At 34.4% G+C, this 12,427-nt stretch overlaps 1 long non-coding RNA gene across 1 annotated transcript; it reads left to right on the top strand.

The window, feature by feature from the left end:
- Positions 1 to 6,801: 6,801 nt before the first annotated feature.
- LOC134508285 (uncharacterized) lies at positions 6,802 to 9,925 on the top strand. The gene is made up of 3 exons (XR_010069028.1): positions 6,802 to 6,916; positions 7,719 to 7,893; positions 9,546 to 9,925. It is a non-coding gene; the product is annotated as an uncharacterized LOC134508285 (long non-coding RNA).
- Positions 9,926 to 12,427: the final 2,502 nt, after the last annotated feature.

Here is a 12,427-nt window from a genome sequence, read left to right on the forward strand (position 1 = left end):
ATCTGTGTCATGGTATCTGCAAAATCCTGCAAAACCATATTGGTAAGTCATGTGTCAAATTGTATTATGTATTCAATAAACAGGTTCTTTGGCCTGGCCCTAACCAGTTTATTTTATCTTATTTCTCATCTTTAACAATGAAAATATAGGAATAAATATATAAGCATAAACAAGATAATAGAAATACATCTCTTCCTTTTGTGTTTGTAAAGCATCTACCAGCAAGGGTCACAGGTTGTAGGTTGAAGCCTTGTACATATTTGCAATATGTCAATATTTAAGAACTTCATAATTTTGAGAATGTAAGTATTAGTTTCTTAGAAAGTTTAATGGAAGCATTTTACCACACAGAGAAGAGCAATATGTTTGGAGATTTTAACACTTAATCGCCCTCTTGAAGTGTATGAATAAACAGTTTATTTTGTTGGGTTTTTTTTTAAAGAAATTCTTTATTTTGAATTCTTCCCAGTCATATGATAATTCCATATCTAGACACAGATTTTAGAAAGGCAATAATTTTTCAGATTTTGTTTGAGATTATATTCAATATTTTCCAGTGAAATGCTGTTTTTTTCTCGTGATAAACCAGAATTTTTTCTTTTCATGGTTCTGCATGCTAGATTTTTAAAAAATGAAACAAAAAGATAGACAGCCTGCCCACACCCCCAGACTCCCTTCATTAGGTCTACAAAATATGACCTTTCAGTATCCTTCTAAGGTACTGGAATGCAAAATGAGATTCCACATATAGTAGATTCATGATTGGAAATTTATTCTCCTCCAGCATTTGAGTTACTCTAAAGAATAGAAATACATTGTGGTAAATCCTATTCAAACAGAAGGCATAAAATAAGGTCTGTTAAGGGAATGTTAACATTCTAATAGCTAAATGTCACTTCTCTATCACATCTTCCTCTGCTGGATATTTCAGTGATCTCATCACATTGGACACACAATTAATTCCAAAGTTGAACCTTTATAAAACCTTAAAATAATGCAAATTTACACATCTAAACATAGCATTAAAATGCTCACATATCATTACCAGCCTTGATTTTTTAAGCCATTTTGCTATAGTCTTCAGAAATTAACCAACCAGCTTTTCAGTATTCAAAGACATTTCTGCTAATTGTTTCTCCTATGGAATATGTGACTTTTTCTGTCCCCTTTGGTCAATGTCTCTTATTGTTAATTTTTCTTTAAGCCAAATAAATCCTCTTCTCAGTCTAAGAGCCTTTGTTCCTATTTATATTCCTGCTTTTCAATATTCAGAGCATAGTTGTTAAATCTAATGATTCTTTAGTTTGGTCTGAAGCTTTTTCCAGTGGGAACAGGTGACATATGTCAGGGTCCTTGTCAGTCTCTGGCTAACTCACTGAACATTGTGGCAATTTTGTACAATTAGCACAAATTAATAAATTACATATAGACAGAATCTTGAAATCATAGGAAAACAGGAAAGAGAAAGCAAACATCCTCCTTTACAGCATATAACTTGGAATTCTTAAATTTATAGATGAACACTTACCATCTGTGTTGTTAATGAAAATATTTGTAAGAATCACTAGAATTTACATTCCTAAGGCTCTTTTGAAAATGGATCTCACCTACTTAGACCACTTCTGAAATCTGGTTTTAATTCTGATGCCAGTAGTCTGCAGGAAATGGATGAATGAACCCTAATCTCACAAAATCTAATCTCATAGTAAATGAAACAATATAACTTTGTATGAGAAGGAGGAAGTGGATATATAGTGATTGATTTTAAAAGCACTTCACTGACAAGAACCAGTGTGTTCCTCAAATAATTACTTCAGCTTTCCTCCACAGCATGAAACTTGTTATCTTGCAAGGTTTTTAGAGAAGAAAAAAGAACCACAAAAAACCAGTCCAAAGGTCAATAAGGCCATGTAGGGATCTCATTCATTTCTTTGAGCACATTGAAAAAAAAAATCCTTGGGATATCATAATTCACATGCTCCTTCCTGTTTTCTCCCCAGTATCTTGTTCTGACCTGTAAATCAGAACAAAAGATAACACTATGTTCTCCACGTTACTAAATCTCATTGTTACAATAATAGGTCACTCAGAGAGCTGTTTCTCCCTCACCATCCATTGCACTAGCCCACATTTGTTGAAGGACACTTTCCCACTATCTTGGTACATAGTAATCCATGTCTGTAGCTGTCTCTCCTTGGGTATGTTTGAAGATTTCTCTGTATCGTCATTCTGTCATTTCCTTAGGCAATGTCCTTTTTCTCTCATAATTTTCTTCAGGACATTTTTCCTGGGTCTTTTCTCCAATAAGCATGTGGTGATTTAATATCTATTTTTGATCAACTTCTGTGATGACTGTACCTCTGTCTCTTCATTTTCCTTAGAATTTTATTATAGAAAGCAAATACAATGTTTAAGAAGCTTAACTGAATGTAAAATGAAGCATTATGGAATTTTTGTTCTTTTTAGAAGCCTTCCTGCAAGTCAAAGAGTAATGCTGTAATGGTTAAAAATTGTAAAATATAAAAGGCACCAATTTTACATACAACAAACTCACAATCTGTAATTTTTCTTTATTATTCCTAGTCATTACACATTATCTATTAATACAGATGTCAGACTTGATATTCATAGCACTATTATGACGCTTATGTTCCCTGTTAATTTTTGCTAGTGTCAGCAATATCTAGTTAAAAATCCATAAACAACAAAAAATGGAAGATTTTTTTCCTACACTAAATCAACCATTTTATGCTTTGTAAGTGACTATTAACATTACTGCAGTTAGGTACACTTTTGCTCTTTTGCTATAGATAATGTATGACTTCACTTAATACAGCCTTTCGTAAACACTTTGCCATAGGCAAGTTTGTTAAAATTTAGTATATGTAGAAAATTTGGGGTTGTTTCTTGTGATACACTTATGGACTACTACAAATTACTATGTCCTCTCAAATTCTCTTTGTTCCTAAGGAAACCTCTATAACACAAATTTTACCTTTTGGCCAGTGCTGCTTTTTTTTTTGCCGTGCAGAGCTGAAAGAGATGCACTAAAATAAGAGAATTGCATAGGAATTGTGTCCAGTTTAGTATTTCATCTGTAGGTTTGCCAAATGATTGTGGTGCAGATACCTGATGGGGAAAGGGCAAAGAGGGAGGTGTGACAACATCTGTTGAATGTTAGGAAAAGATAAGAGTTGTAGTCTCACAAGCTCTTGCACATAAGTAGGGCAGGTAGCAAACTGTCAAAATACCTCCCTCCCTTGCCAAGGGGGACATTGTCTAGAATTATGTTTACTGACTATGCTTATCTTACAAACTTACTCTAATTACTTGTTGCCTTATGTACCTAGAACAAACCCATGTCACCCTGTTTATTAAGTGTACCATTTTTGGCAGGCAGAAATGAGACATTATCAAGTATTTCTACTTTTGCTCTGTCTTTTAGGAGGAAGTTCTAGCTGGTGAGAGTCTAAGGGGGAACAGACTTCCCCTTAACAGAGGACTTGTCTTTCAAAGGTGGTCCCTTGCTTCCCTGAAACACTTTCTGGTGTTATTTTCTTTCCCTAAAGGCTGCTCTTGAATCATCTTTGTATTAACATGAACATAAGCAAATGGAGGGAAAGCATGGAAGATATTTTTTCCACCACATATCTATATACTGCTACAACTTTGAAAAGAGATGTTAGGGAAAGTGGAACAAGAATCATTAATACATATGTGCACACACCTCTCTATGTTAGAAAAGAACTATAAACCCAGGGAAATTGGAAACACCCTTCAAATTAAAGAAAAGAGAATTATCTAGAGAACAGTATTTGTAGAACCATGGAATCAATATGCTTATTGTTTTAAATTAGACTAAGATTACTAGAGAATCCAAGTACTAATGCTATACCACATCAGTTGTCTCCATTCATTTTTACATCATGTCTCTGTTGGATATCTCAAATGCACCATGATTTCAAATAAGTTTATGCTAATAGAGAGTTGCAAAAGGTTTCAGCATTATGCATGTGTAACTGGCTATCTCATATTTTACAAAACAAGTCTAACTGAAGCAGATCCAAATTAAAGAGTATTTGTTAGGTTCTTATAAGAACACGATTAATGGCTAGCTTATCCTGATGCCAAGGGTTGATGGGAGTTACAATGCATAATAGAAATCAGGATAATCCCATAATAGTGACACAGCAATAATGATAAACTAAGAACTGATGTCAGCTGATACAATATATCATGCTTCATATGTATACTTTTGAGAAGAAAGGATTTGCTAACGATGCCTTTTTAAAAATGACTGTTCAGTGCCTTCTTAATGATAAACAGAAAGCCCAAGTTAATTTCATGAAATAAGGGGAAAAATCATGTAACATAAAATAAAATTGTCTAATAGAATAACAGTTAATATTGGAAAGGGGGAGGAGACAGATATTTGAACAGTGAAAATATCAATTAATAAAAAAGCAGGGTAAGCGGAACTTCATGTTAGAACAGACAATTAAAAATAGAGTGATGCATTTTGGGGTACAGGAGGTGCACCTGGCAGGTATAATTATCTCACTTTTGGTTTAGGACCACTCAGTATAATTTGCGTAAGTAAGTAATCATCAAATAGAGGCACTGCATCTTATCCTGTCTACTCTAATGGAGACATCGTTTATTATGTGTGATCCCAAGAGACCACAACCAAAAAAAAAAAAAAAGCAAAACTGTGTAACGTAGTGTAAAATTCAAATTCGTTAGAGATACAGTGAAATAGAGAGTAAAAGAGAGATCTGTACATGTCTTCCTTTCATTTTAAAGAGATAGACAGCTTAAGATCACTGTAGCATGGATAGTGTAAATGAATAGTAAAGTCTAACACAAGCTATAATAGCACAGCATCAACTTATTACATTATAAATTAAAATTTGTGGAAGAAAGTCAGAGCTGTAGTACATATCCCTGATACCATTTCCAATCAGGTTTCTTGAATATGTAACATGTCATTTTAATTGGATCAGGCACTGGTTCAGCAATGAGCCAACCCACAGCTTGCATTTACACTGTACAGCTCTATACAAGAGATGTCTCAAATAAAGTAAAGCACTGAAGGAAATTTATGCAGTGCCACCAATGAAGAATGTGAATGTGTGAGTGGCTATGCATGTACACTCAGTACACAGATAGAGAAACAAAACATAAATTGAGTGCACTGTGTTGTAAAGCTCCCAATTTCTGCTGCACAGTGAAGAAGGTAATTTCTTATTCTGGGAATGCAGCTATTTGGTTAATGCAGTATTTTTAACATCTACAGAAATAATTAAACCTATTGACAAAAATAAGCCTTTTGCCCAAAAGTCATACATAAAAGAAAAAGTTATATGCATCATCAAAGGAAAATAAATACTTTTTCATTAAAGCAGAACTACTCTGGTTTAATGATAACTGTAATATCTTTTCCCTTTTGCAATGTGAATGTCAGAGGGGTTTGGCTTTCACTGATTATCCTTTCCCTCTAAGAAAGAGCTGATTACATTAGAAATGAGAACTAAGTATTTCTACTAGGACATCACTGAGATGCAGTAGGACTGAGAACACCTGCTTAGTAAACAGTAACTGTGCTTGGGGAAAAAGGGGGCTTCAATAGGTACAGAGCTTGCCCGTAAATATCCTTCAGAAGCAATAATCTATAAGGTTAACAGATAAATCTTTAACATACCTAGTATTACTTTGTTCTGGTGACGCTATCTGAACTGGGTCACAAGAAAGCTAGTGGAGAGATCAACCCTCCAGGCAGCCAGCAGGAATATTTTTGTCATCCACTGTGATTTATTAGTAGAAGCTCATTGTTGAAACAGAATTGTGGGGCTAATGTATTTCAGCACATGAATGCCAAGGTTACATCTCCAATAGAAAACTTAATCAGAAAATTTTGAAATTACCTATAATATTTCAACTACCATGCAAAATCCTTTGGACAATGTTCTAGTGAACAATACTTTTAAGTAGAAAATATGATTCCCAAAACTGTCAGGTGTACTAGTTCAGTGAGGTGATGACACAGGAAGGCAGCAACTGCTTCCTGTGTGTACAGTACTTGGTATTTATGTTTTGTCTTTTATTTTGACTAAGGCCAAAAAATTCATAGAAATTTTAACTGTTCTTAGCTGTATTACCCTTAAGGGGAATGTCATGAAGGGCTCTGCATGACATGATAAGGTAAGGAAAGATTAAACTAGGCCATGAAAAGAATGGTTCAGACTTCAGTGTTTAAAAAAGTTACACTGCATTTTTACTGCTTATTTATAGCAAATGGAGGTTTTATGTCAAAACTTCTGTACAGGAAATCTTACACATACTACAACCGATTTACACAGCAAGTGCAACATATTGAGTTATATTTAAGGGAGATATGGGGTGGGCTCTGTGTCTGCTGGGTACTTAAATAACGTTCAAAATTATGTGTGATTATGTGAGAGTTTGGTAAGAAAAAATCATGCAGTGAATTTTTAGTATAGACAAAATTCAGATGCATGCTATTGTTTTTCTTTGAAAAAACATTTGTTAGGATAAAGAAATTACCAATAAATACTGTGGGTTTTTATTCAGCACTATCCAAACCTTCATAGACAATTTCAGCCCTGAGAAGATTAGTCTAGCATATATCATTACTACTTGAACATGCCAGAGAACATGCATCACTTACTCTCTTTTTCTGCTTTCTTTCAGGGAGTACAAGATTTAATTTAGCCTATATATTTCCTCTCAAGGTATGAGAAAATGGCATCTAAAATGTAGAAAAATAAAAGGAATAGAGTCACTTTCTTTACCAATCTGACTTCAGGAACTACTAAATATTTAAACAAAACACATAATGAAGGTGAGATGAAAATCAGAGAAAAGAAGAAACGTATTACTGGGTTTGAGGAGAATGGTGAGTAGTATGTTACAACATCTATGCAGTGCTTCAATATCAGTTCCTTAAGTCAGACTTCAATTGCTAAGCAGCACAGCTTTCATAAGTCTGCATCTGTGATAAATAGACCAGATGGGTACAAACAGAAATAGAAAGCTTTAAAAAAAAAAAAAAAAAAAAAAAAAAAAAAAGAAAAGAAAAATAAAAGAAAAGGGAAGGGAAGGGAAAAATGGTTTTGATTCCCATACCTTGCTTTAATAACACTATCAAGCTCTGTTTTGAAATGGATTGGTTGTCCAAGCAGGTGTCCTAAAGGTGCCATCAGGCATCTGAATACCAGCCAATGTTTGAAAGTATGCCAGTCTTATAACTATTAATTGACAAACTCTGAGTCCAACATCGTGTGCAGGAAAATTAGACTTTATTCTGAGCACCTCATGATGAGAACAGCAGAGGGAGCTGTCAATCTTCGCAGGAGTAAAGACATACCGTATTCAGCATCAGAGGTGGGCATGTGTTATCCAGTAGTTAGTTAGTCAATGCTAGATCATTACACAGGGCTTGGTGAGATGTGGGTAGACTATCCATATATACAGATAAATATGGAGTTCCATGATTTCATAGCTTGACCACGGATGGCAAACTAACACACATAGTTTAAAATCAGCCTTAAGTTGTCTACACAACTATACTTACCCATTGGAGTCTAGCTGCTCTTTGAATTTTTAATTTTAATATAACAATTTATGATGATTTTGTTTTTTCATTGTTGCTAACGCCCTGGAACTTCTGCTTGGCTGCTTGGTACTGGCTTTCAAAGCTATGTATGTCCTGTATATTTGAAATTACCCTTGATTACTTATCAGCCATTGGTGCTCCAAGAGTCTTCATAGTAAGGGCAATGGAGAGAATACGACATGTCAGCAAAAACCGCATCAGAAGTAGTAAAACTGCCCAGCTTGTTCAGTCATGAACTTAGTAGGAAGAAGTGAACGGTAAGTGGCTTCTTCAAATTATTTTTCTGGCATTTAAACAGCTGTATTCCTTCCACCTTTCCTCCTTCAGCAACCTAGACTAGGAAGGGTTTTTTTAAGTGACACTACTGTGCCATTCCGTGGTGCTTCAGTTACAGAGTTTTTAAGCACTGCAAAAAGATCATTAAATGGTAAAGACAGATTTATTCAGTGTCAGCTCAACACTACTCAAGATGTGGTACAAATCACCTCCGTCTTCGCTTGATGGTTAATTTGCCCAAGGCAAATCTTTTTTTAAATCAAGCTTAGTGGTAAAGTACATGGTAGCAAAACTAGGTAAGTGTTAAATCAAGTAAAGTCCTCTCAGGAATAAAAGATTCTGCATGAATTGGAAAATAAACTATATTTTAAATTACTGCTAACAGTTATTTGAGTAAAATATTAAAATGACACTTGTAAGAGCTTTTTAATGAACATAAAAAGTTTTTGGAAATAATCAGAAGTTTAAACTATCATAGCCAGTGGGCAAAATATTAGCCTAGTAATTAAAAAATAAGGATTAAAAAAGCCATGAACACTTGCAAAATCTGAGCAGAAAGTTATTACTCTTATCTTCTCTGTATCACAGTCTCTAATATGTACTCAACACTGGCAAGTTTCACACTTTTACATGTTTTATTTAAATGTAAGGAAGGACATGCAACTACTATTGGCAGATGTGTATGGTTCATCTAATCTTGTATATTGTTAACTTCTCAATATTAAAAATGAAAGGAAAAAATAAAATCTTTTCTTTTGCCCATATCAGTGATTAAATTTGATTTTTTTGTTTTATTGTGTAGTTCACCTCAACTTGGATACACATTCAAAAAAACAAGGGATAAACAATTAGAAAATTACTACTTTAAACAATTAGAAAATTCCTACTTATGCACTCTGGGAAGCAGAGTGTAGGGAAAGTATGAGATTTAATTTCTATATTTCGTGTTTCTTTAAATTGCAAGTTTGATCTGCATTTCACTCAAGAACAGAACTCTTCACATTTAAAATCTATTATTTAGAATAAAATACAAAAAGAAGAACAAATAAACAAAACAATAGACCAAAGATTACCAACCCTCTCAAGTAACATAATCAACCCAACAGCACAACTGTTCCTGTTTAAAAAGGTCATCTAACTGGGGATAAACACAGGCACAAATATTTGAATTATACCTTGCCAAGGGAGGTTTGCTTGTATTGCACCGTCACATCTTGCTTACAAATGTTGTAAAACTGTTTGTTTCTAGAAATAAAACAAAACAAAATAAACTTTAAAGTACACTATATACTAAGCTTCATAAGAACACTGAAACAAGTAGGGCGCTCTACCCACATGGCTTCTTTGCAACTTAACTCACATCTACTTTCTCAGCTTCTAAAACTCAACACTCTGTATCTCCTTAGGCTGTTTAAGAAAGGAAAAATATAACATGGACTTTGAGACAGTTGTATAATAAAGGAAGAGGGCAGGTGAAAATCTATGTATTGATTCACAGAAACACAGGTTTTGGCCAGAGCTCTGTAGAGTGCCACATTGGCAGTCAGCAGCTGTAGGCTTTCAGACCTCATTCAGTTGATGTACCCTAGATTGCATTCTCTCTCTCTTTTTCTTTTTTTTTTTCTTTTTTAAGAGCAATTTTATAGAAGTCTGCATTCATCATAGCAATCTCTGCATCAGATGGCACAAATACAAAAAAAACAGGAAGATCATCTGGAAAGCATTTTCTTGAGAACTCAGGGAACCTGGAGGATTAATAACAGTTCTCTTGGGAGCCTTCACACTGATCTGATACCTTTGCCTGTGCACTCTAATAGGAAAAGAGTTGGGACAGCTGTCTTTCTTCTCTCACAGGTGATGGTGGTGGTTGTTGTTGTTGCTGTAATTGCTTAGAGGTCAAGAAATAGTAGCTGTGTAGGACAGAACAAGGACATATAGAGGCTCTTCTTTCCAGAACCCCAGAGACTTTTTGGGGAAAGTGATGTCTTCTGATGCTTTGTTACCTTTCCAGATTAAATGTGCTTTATTTAGTGTAATCCTCACTGAGAGAGCCTTGTGAGCCATGATGAGACTGTGCTATTAGGTATTGAAGAATATTCTAAGCACCCTCATTATACAGCTCTGTATTCCTCACCATCTTGAGGAATCTAAAAGATCTGAGAGTAGGATTAAGGTGCTCCTTTCTCCATGAGGAAATCCTCCCCAGAACATCTATGGAGAAAAAAAAAAATAATCATGGCATTTTCTCTTCTTCCGGTTTCACCGCTGAAAAACTACTGCAGGGGAGGAAGATGCAACATTTGGGTCCTAATCAGTGAGGTGGGGGAGTGTCTGTTTGAAACATAAATTCATCTCAGTTTTGGCACACTATGAAAAGTTCTCTCAGTCAGATAGAAGGCATTTCTAGACTTAAGAATTTGAACTTCCTATTAATTAGATGCTTGCATACAAAATTGTTCCTTTTATATGGCTTTCATAAACAAAATCTACATAAGCATACAGCCAATTTTCAAGCTATAATGTTACATTTTTCAGAAACATCCTTGTTCAAAAAGTTGCTAACATCAGAAGTAAATAAACTCTAATTTGCCCACTGTACTTTTTCTGGAACTGTTGAAATGTTTTATTGTATCAGTGATAGCATTAGAACTTTGCTATTGTTTTTATTGTCAAGAGTTCTTCTTTTATCAGCTTTACACTTACAAAAGTGCTGCAATTTGTTCACTAGAAGCAATCTATCCTACAAAGTCTGATAGCAAATATATTTTCCTTCAAGATCTTTTTGCACCATCTTTTTTAGCCGATAAATTCTGTTTCACAATAAAGGAAATTCAATGAAGACAAATAGCAATAGTGGACAATGGGCAGAGACACAATATTCATGTATTAGTCTATACTTAGAGATCTGTTTTATGTTGCCTCTTCTGCTACAGTCTTTTTCTTTGGTATTGTATATGGGTTTTAGCTCAAAAGTCTTTGGTGAGGTTTGGACGTTTGAGACCCTTTGCTTTCTTTCCTTCATCTTACAAATTCTAAAATTGTAATAAACTTTGATTTTTATTTACAATAGTATCTTTATAGGTCTGCCATGAGAGTGAACTCAATGAATGGACTGAGCTTGGTTTGGCAGTATGAAGAGCTACTGAAGTTTATTATCTTCATACTGAAAAGAATTCTATGCAGCTGCTTTAATAGTATATTTATTTTATGAATGCATACACATTATGGAAAGACCCTTAAAAAAAGAGGGATGTTCATTTTTTCCAGCTACTGTCAGAATAAAGAATTTAAAGTCAAAGCTGCTACAGCCATACAATGACTTGCCTCTGAAGTCCAGAACCATGACACATTAACAAAGGTCAATTAAAAATGTGACAGCTATTTGATTTTTTAAATTGCACAATGGCAGTGGTTATTCAAATATAATACGTTGTTTAGTCAGCATCTCTATTTCTGCCAGCCTCAAGTTACTACATAATCAAGTGGAATTTTGATCCTACAGAAGTTCCTTTGACCACATTATCAGATGCTGTAGATCAACGTTACTGAAAGATATATGAGTGTCAAGATACAGGTTATTTTAGAAGTCATTTGTCCAAAATGTTTAAGAAACTATTTTTCTTTTTTAAAATTCTATTTTATTTTTTAAATGCAATTTAAGAACAGCACAATAAACAGTATGACCTTCTACAAGCTTGGTCAAACTGGACTTCCTTTGCTTTGTTTGAAAAAGTGTGCAGTATTTGGACTGTTACAGGTTGCTCATGTTTAACAACAAAGGTCATCTGTCACAGTGTTCTTCTTCTGTGACTCTGTAGCTACTCCACTTTATTCTTGGCTGCTTTATTGACAGGAATTTATTTCCATTATTTATTTTTTTTCCTCTTTATTTCCTTTTTTTTTTTTTAATTTTCTAGCAATCATTTTACAGGGCATTCTAAATCTTGAAGCAAAAACAAATGAATTAAAGCAGTTAGAACTGCTATTTGAACTGGTACATGAAGTTTGTAATAAGATACCATCTATATAATCTATCATTTGGCAGAAAAATAATTACGTATTTTGAAAGGTCTTCAATTCATATTAGATATTCATAAGCTGAAAAACTCCTAAAAACTGGCAGTTCAGCATGTAAATCAATGTTATCCACATGTGAATTGCTGTAAAATGACGAATAAATGTGATTGAAGTACTTGCTGTAGCAGCTGCATAAATCGTCTGCTCTGTCTCGATTCGTGTTGGTTTATACATTTATCACAAAGAGAAGCAAGCTTTTAATGTCACAGCAGAATCTGCAAATACTAGCGGTTCCTTTCTTTCCTGAGTTTTTCACACACTGTATGTATGTGAATGTGATATTCACATCTGAGGTTTATATACTGGGAATATACATGTAATAAATCATTTCATCCCGGTGAACATGAAAACTTCTACAGACTGGCTGCAGTCTTCTCCACCACCTGTTAATCAGGAATCAATCTGTATGTGGTACATCTTCAAATCCTTCAACAGAAG

Source organism: Chroicocephalus ridibundus, chromosome Z, assembly GCF_963924245.1.
Source record: "Chroicocephalus ridibundus chromosome Z, bChrRid1.1, whole genome shotgun sequence".
In the NCBI taxonomy this organism is placed as follows: Eukaryota; Metazoa; Chordata; class Aves; order Charadriiformes; family Laridae; genus Chroicocephalus; species Chroicocephalus ridibundus.